General features: G+C 37.1%; 1 long non-coding RNA gene across 2 annotated transcripts in view; it reads right to left on the reverse strand.

Annotated features, from left to right (window-relative positions):
- The window catches only part of LOC148057297 (uncharacterized), a 159,289-nt gene extending 151,598 nt beyond the window's left edge, over positions 1-7,691 (reverse strand). For both annotated transcript variants that reach the window (XR_015703469.1, XR_015703466.1), the window contains exon 1: positions 7,571-7,691. This is a non-coding gene — a long non-coding RNA (uncharacterized LOC148057297). The remainder of the gene's footprint in view (positions 1-7,570) is intronic.
- Positions 7,692-7,975: the final 284 nt, after the last annotated feature.

A 7,975-nucleotide genomic window follows, 5' to 3' on the forward strand; every position in this document is an offset into this window, starting at 1 on the left:
AAAGCTCCATCCAGGTAACCGGACCTCTGCCCTACCCATGTGCGATAACCAGGATGTTTTCAGTATGGTTCAACCTTCACAGCACAACTGGCAACTAGTGAGCCTGCTCACCGAACAAAACTCTGCGTTTCTATAAGGCCAGTAGCCTGTGATTGAATTCTAATATGAAAAGAGACTTTAAACCTGTGCTGTGTCTGAAGCTCTGCCATAGGTTTTGTGGCTGACTTAAGAGACAATTGTGTAACTTCTGAGTATATAATACAGATTATATCATACAGGGCAAATACAAGCAGGACCACAAAATGGGAGGAAAAAGGAAAAGGAAAAGGAAAAGGAAAAGGAAAAGGAAAAGGAAAAGGAAAAGGAAAAGGAAAAGGAAAAGGAAAAGAGGGAAAGGGAAAGAGGGAAAGGGAAAGAGGGAAAGGAAAAGGGAAACGAAAAGGAGGAAAGGGAAGGAAGAAAGACAGACCTGTTCAGAGAGCATTAGTGAGTTCCTCCAGAAGCTACTTTCAAGCTGAATAGCCTGATGGTTGGAGTCAGCTCCTTGCAATGCCAATCAGTGAGTGCAAAGCTAGGCTTAAAATCCACCCCTGCATTGCATTCTTCCTGGCTGTCTAACTGCTTTTGGTAGCTTTCTGCATAATTTTCTAGATATGCTGAATCTTACCATGTGGCATCTAACTGTCTTCAAATCAGTATTGGATTTGTTCCCAAGTAAGATTGCACATGCACAGGTACAGAGCAATGCCACGTGATGTAAGGCACAGGATGTGCAATATTGCGCTGTAGTCTTTACTAGAAGAGCTAAATTGCCTTTCCGAAGAACATCTCACAAGTATTCATATCTGTATTATAGTGACTGATTTTTACAGTGGATTAAATGAGTCGGTGTGACACTTCCCTGAATTAATGTAAGATCTAGAAATCTAAATGGTTGAATATGTCACCAAATGACTGTCAGTAGTCTCGGTTGATCAGGACAACAGTGTGAACTAGAAACGTCATTTAGAAATGTCTACACTAATGATTTCTAAAGTTTGCATTGTCTTGGCATTATGAGAGCTGTTTTTCTTGCTCAGTGAAAATGCATGGCAGGAGGCCAGTGGTACAGAACAAAAGAGAAAGATAACCATTCATGCATTGATTTTGTTTACCAGGGCTAGTTACTGATTTTTCAACTCTTCAAAACAAGTTTTAGAGACTTTATCAACTCCTTCACAGAGGCACTCAGAAGTAGAGAAGGGCCAAGAACTTCCAGTGAAATATTTCATAATTGGAAAATATTAATTGCAGAATCTTCCTGTAGGAACATGCACAGCCTTTTCAAAAAGGTCGGATGCAAAACTGAGTGGCCATGAACCAATTCAAGTGTGTGTCCTTACAACTAGAGCACTAACTATTCTGACATAGCTCTTTTGCCTGGTAGGGCAGTTCCACATTTCATAAAAATTCAGTATTCACAAGCCTAGAGCAAAGCCAATTAAAAAAAAAAAGGTTCTGTGTCCTGCTTCCTGAAGCACTCAAGATGTTGGAAAGTCATATTCAAAACCTTGTTCTGAATCAAGAAGAGCAAAACCATGCAGCTGTCTTTCTGTGGGAAGTATCTTAAACACCAGAGTGTGCTAGGGAGTGAAAGTAACCATTTCTCTCACTTTTTGAAAGACCTTGATTTGAGCTCAGTGAGGACTAGGACATTTTCTGAATTTGCAGCCTTTCAAAGACCGGATAGTTGCCTTGCTAAGGACCTTGCTGGATTTAGCACCTATCTGTGCTAAAATCTACCCATTGGGTTTTTTGTCTGAAGAGATTCAGGACATTTACTTATTAACTGAGAGATGTTAAAATTTGAGATTTAGTGCAGACCCAATAAAGTGGGGTCCCTGTGATTAACACTGTATGTTTTGGATACGAAGAGGAGATTCTATTAGTGCTGAGATAATCTACATATGCATTTATTGATATTCCATTAAAGGAATCATGCATTCTGTGCATTACATTGCTTTAGTGTCCACATGTAGTCAGAAACTCACCTAGCAGTTTTTATTCTGTTTTGCCTGAAAAGACAGGAATGAAAAAAAACCCCAAACCAGATGATAGGAATGAGTGGTTTTCCCTAAACTGTGGGGCTGTGGGAAAAAGTACATTAAAAATCTTCTTGCATAAGCTTTGATCCCATATCCAGGTCTCTCACTGCTCTCAGTGGAAGAAGGAGTACTTACCATAGAGATTTAAAAGACAAAAGACAAAACTTGATTTTAGCATAGCTGCATTACAGGCAATAATTTTGCTGTGATGACTACAATTTCACTCGGCAAATGTTAGCATTCATGTCAAAATTGAGAAATAGCAGTTTCAGTGCTGGTTTGTATTTCTAATGTTCTAGTTTTGATAAAATGCCTGTGTTCTGTATAGAAAAAGTGTCTGAACTATTAAACGTTATTTCATAATACAGCATAAGTATGAATGAAGGTGCTTGAAGGGGTTATTTAACCAATGTCTACATCAGACCTGAGACAAACCTTTTTTAATTAGCTGTCAAGTTAAGATAGACATAGTTTTGCCATTTTTATAAGCAAAGGTCATTAAAAGTCTACCATGATCTCTGTGGGATTTTATGGATAATGGGTAGGAAAAGAAGTAGTGCTGTAATCCAGCCAGGTTACATGGGGAATTCAATAACATGGTATTCAAAAATATTTCATACAGTGATTCATAATAGATCTATTTTCCATAGCTTCTAGGTGAACAATAACAGAGAGGCCACAAACTCTAACAACTATGTTGGCTCAGCTTAAGAATAACCTTTTTATTTACTCTATTATTCACTATTCAGATGTTGTTAATTAACAAAAGGTTAAATTACTAAATAGTTTAGCATGAATCTTGTGAAGCATAGTATAGTCTATATAGTCTCTTCTTTAAAATCAAACAAGAATGCACAAATGCCTTGCTTTGAAGCTGGTTGCCACTGTCAGTATATTTTATGTCTAGACTGTGAATAGGAAAGTACATTTGAAAACAGATCTTATTTAGGTCACAAATACTTTCAAATTTTGACATTTGAATGGACTGATTTGTCAGTACTACAAAGCTGATTTAATGTAATCAGAAGTATACAGCAAACTGATTGCAAGGCTTATCCATTGGTTAGGTTACAAAAACACAGTTTAGTTTAATTTAGATTGGGGTTATCCTGATTTATGCCCTGAGGACCTTGGTAACCAAATGAATGGAGACCTTAAAATGAGGCAGGCTAAAACCAGGAACTATTCTGCATTCTTTAAATCTCATGGCATTCATCTAGTGGTTATCCTCTTGGAGTAAGATAGCACCAGCTGAGCCAACAGCACATATGGTATCAGCTGATTTGACCTGTCAAAAATTTCAACATGTATACAAAAAAAGATTAAAATCTAATCATTAGCCCTAATGGAATTTAATTCAGCATTTTAACATTCATATTTAACTGGAGTAAGATACTAAGATAAAGCTTTTTGAAGTATTATTATTCTTAGAATGGAAATGTTTTTAAATGTTAATTTAAATTTAAATGTTTTTAAGACTTTGCATTCAGACATTCGTTCATATGTTTTTCAGCAATGCACAAAGCCAAAAGAGATTTTTTCAGTTGATAGAGAAAGGTGTCAATGGATGAGGCTGAGACTAAGGCTACTATGAATTGCTGGGCTTCAACTTTAATTATTATTAAAGCTATACCTCATTTCTTATTTCATTTGACTCTGCTTTTATTATCAGCCATCCAAAGCCAAATATTTTCTAATATAAATAGATGGGAGATACTAGGAAGGATACCTATCATCACATCTACTAAAAACAGATTTCAACAAGACCTGACTTTCTAGTGTTGTACACTAGTTAAAATTAGAGCAGACAATTAGTTGGCTGCTGTACTCGTGAGGAACAAAAAGGCCGTGTCATTAAATGCAGCTACATTCTCCATTACTGAAAAAAAGCATAAGTGAAATTTGATCAAGAGCCATTCTTCAAACATGTCTATGACAAGAAAATACTATTGCTATTGTGTATCTAAGATAACCTTTATTTGGTGTTGAGATCTAGTCATTTAATGTTTTAAGTCAAACAGAATATAAACACGAAAATGAAAGAACACATCCATCAGGGGAAAATAAGGTTAGTACCGGATCTCTGATAAAAGTAATTTTATCAGATCATGACTTATTTCCTCTAGATGTTCTTGATTAATATCCAGTTTTACACAACATAACTCATTACAGTATCACGTTGTGCCTATTTAACAGCATGTTCATGTACAAGTGCTGCTGGTAACCAAAGTCAAACCAGTCTGGGGAGGTTCCCAAGATGAGTAATTATTCTTCTCATCACATCACAATTTGTTATCCCTTCAGTTTGCTCCTTTGCTGTGGAAGACACATTACTATTAAGCCCAGCATCTGAGCAGCCTGGTCTGGGGCTTGGATACGTACCCTTCAATACCCATACTGCACTAGCAGGAATATTTCTGGAATTACACCATGAATCAGATCAGTGTGAAAAAATTACAACATTTTTTTGTTTGCTGCTTTTTCCTCCATCTTGGAAAAAATTTCCTTCAGTTCCAATCCAGCTCACATTGCAACCACCACAAACTGATTTGCCAACAAGATTGGGAGGGCACCACGTATCAGCAATAACAAACCTATCATGAAGGGACGAGGGGCAGCAATACTTCAATCAGTATTGCTGTAAGAACTTTTGAATCTCAAACTAAAATGACTGTCAAGAAAAGTCACCATCGATTCTCATAATAGCAGGAGAATCCTACAGAAAGCTTGTGGCTGAAACTGTGTCCAGCCCACATTTTATTTATATGCCAGGTGTCCTTTCTCCATGTGCAGGGAAGCTACACTAACTTCAGTCAGTTCCAGGAACAGATTAACTAGACTGTAATCTTTTCCGTAATTTCCAGGTCTGTTCTTCCCAAGCACACAGCCAACAATGCCACTCAGACATAAGGTCCTGGGACCTTGGGCTGAGCTCCCACGGGCACCAGTGGAAGTCCTGTAAACCAGAAGTACTCAGTACATTCTTCTGGCAGAGTGGCGAAGCAGCACATTTGAAAGGCAGGAATGTCAATACAAGTCGATAATGAGAAAAAGGGTCAATCTGAGGATTTTTACATGAAGCAAGACACCTCCTAGACATGCAATGTATCTGACTATTTTTAAGAACCATTCTGGGAAATGAGTTTACAACTCCTGAAGGACTACTTCAAAACATTACCCACAAGGGACACAGTGCACTTTTAGTGCTTTTACATACGAGAAAAATGTGTTCTCAGTGTATCTGTTGACAGTATGGCAGAGCCCGTTTATCATATCAACTTCTGAATTCTCTTTGACTTCAGTGTGACTATAGGCATGAGCAAGGAAAGTAGTTCCTTGGACAGGAACATTAATTGGCATTTGGCAACCTACTGAGGAACAGTAGATTAAAAAAATGAAAAGCTTGCATGTAGAATTACAGACTGCAGGGATGGAAGAAGATCCACACCTAAAGGCATGGCAATGGATGTAATCATAATGCATGCTTTACAGAGAAAAGAAATTACTCAAGCAAGTGACTTTTTTTTGCCTTATGGTGTATTTCTTGCATTCTTTCTACCATAGACAGTCAGTATATTAGGAATTAATTTTGGCAACAGTTATTTCCTATTCTACCATCACAACTGATAAAGTATAGACAAGCCTATTTCATCTAACACAAGCCATCCCTCTATCAAGTTGCTTGGAAAAGTTCTTATTTACAGCCTCCTCTGGTAATAGCAAACTGGTGGCTGAAGGGGATCAGGGACTCCATCACATCAGGGAAGCACAAACAGAAACAGCTGCTTTTCCTGCCTGTTAATTGTAAAGAAGATAGTTCTATGCCAAAATTTATTAAAAATAGATGGCATTAGTTTAAGAAAAAAAAGACTTGGAGATTTTCCAGAGACCCTTTTAGCTAATCTTTCAGTGCACTGAGTGGTTTTACAGCTAAGTCCGCTAAGTTATTCAACTAATTGGCAACTAGGTAAAGTAACTTCTGTCTTCCTTTCTGCATAAAGAGTCAAACAATTTTGGGAAGTCTATAAATATTCAGTAAAACATGCATTATATCTGACTTCAGATGTTCAACTTAAAGCTTTTTTTAAGCAAAGATGATCCAGACTTCTTAATCTGCTAAAAAGAGACACCAGCATGTTGTTGGTATCATTTTAATTGCCACAACACCATTATTAAATTTAAGGGATTATATGCAATAAACGAATTGGCAAAAATGGTGTTAGTAGTTTCTTCTCCCTTCTGTTAGGTGGTATTGTGATCAACTCTCTTGGCATCTAAGAGAAGCCTCTCCCTTTTTAATTAGTCCCAGACCACTAACGAAATCTGAAAGCAGAAGGTGTGAAATCCCACTGCTGGAAAATCAAAATCAAAGCTCTTAAAGTTTTAGTGGCATTGGTCTACAGCCTACAGTTTGAAGTTTCTTATCACTTCAGTCTAAGAACGGTATTTCTCTAATCAGTCAAATTCTCTTTTTACTCTGCTTTCATCAAAGGCAGTAAAAAGTGGCCCTACCTGATTGTAAAGGATAGATGATTGCAAAGAACTAGAAATAAAAACCAAGTTTGTTCATTTTCATCACAGTATTGTCTGTTTCTGCAGCCAGTAAACACTGGTGTTCAACACAGAGGAAGTTAGTATATGTTACATTAACATAGGCATATTTGGCATACTTGGTAGAACTTAAGATTCTTTTCCAAAAATAAATTATTCCTTGTCTGAAAAAGTACGTGTCAGGCAAGGACAATGAATTCCCATCAGAATTCTGCTAAAGAAACATTACATTCAGTACTATCATCATTATCAACAGCAGCAGCATTTTTTACCTTCATGACAAACCAGACTGGGAAACCTATACAAATTAATGGCTTGCCAGTGACAAAACTCTTGTAGCTATACTGACTTCTACCACATATGGCTCTTCTTTTTTTATGTAAAGACCCAAGAAATGCACCTCAAATCCAACCTCCCAAAACGTGGGCAGAACTCCTTAAAAATCTGTGTCACATACATTAATATGAAACAAAACATGAGTAACACTTTAAAAACTACACATTTACAAGGCATACATTTAGGAGTCTAAGGATACTAACAAGTCCATGACAGGACTGAGGTACTTTCAATGAAAGTGCTCCATCCTCATAAATTTACTAAATTTTTACAATTTCAGATTGTATTATAGCACATCATTGTGATTTGATGTGGCTGAAATGAATAGACAAACAATGGAGTGTGTCTAAAGAAAGTACTTCACTGTGTTAAAAAAAAAAAAAAAAGAAGAAGAAGAAGAAGAAGGAACACCACCAAACAGATTAATTCATGGAAGTTAGACACATAACTCTTCTGGAGACATAAGGAGCAGAAGTCCACAGAGGTGCTCCTCATATGACTTACTGTTAAGCAAGTAAGTACACTAGTGTATTCCCTCTGTGACATCCTGTAGGGTCATTTAGTAAGTGTTGATAAGACCCATCATAAAGGATACTTACCCAAACCCAAATGCCAGTCCGTTGTGCATACATTAGTAGTAGCTTGCTGTACAGGACCTGCAAACAACTGAATGTCTGAAAAGGCTAGAGTAAGTCTCATTAGGACCTAAGTGGTGTCCAGCCAATCTGTATTAGCATTCTTGAGGCAGAAGGAGTTGGACATAATAATTTTCTTCAGTCAGGTTAGTTTATTTTCCTTCTCCTTGACTACAAAAATTATCACTCTTGTCCTTCCTAGAACTTATTTTTTCTCCAACTCTATATCACAGAAATTCATTCTCACCACAGATAGAGTAAATGTTTTGAGCTCTCTCTTATCAGTTAATTCCATTTTCCATTATAGAAGCAATTGTGGAATCAGAAAGCACCTGACAGAACTCCTAGTAAAGTCAATAGTTCATAACT

Source organism: Nipponia nippon, unplaced genomic scaffold (assembly GCF_047370975.1).
Source record: "Nipponia nippon isolate SJK-2023a ecotype South Korea unplaced genomic scaffold, ASM4737097v1 scaffold_1, whole genome shotgun sequence".
NCBI lineage: Eukaryota > Metazoa > Chordata > Aves > Pelecaniformes > Threskiornithidae > Nipponia > Nipponia nippon.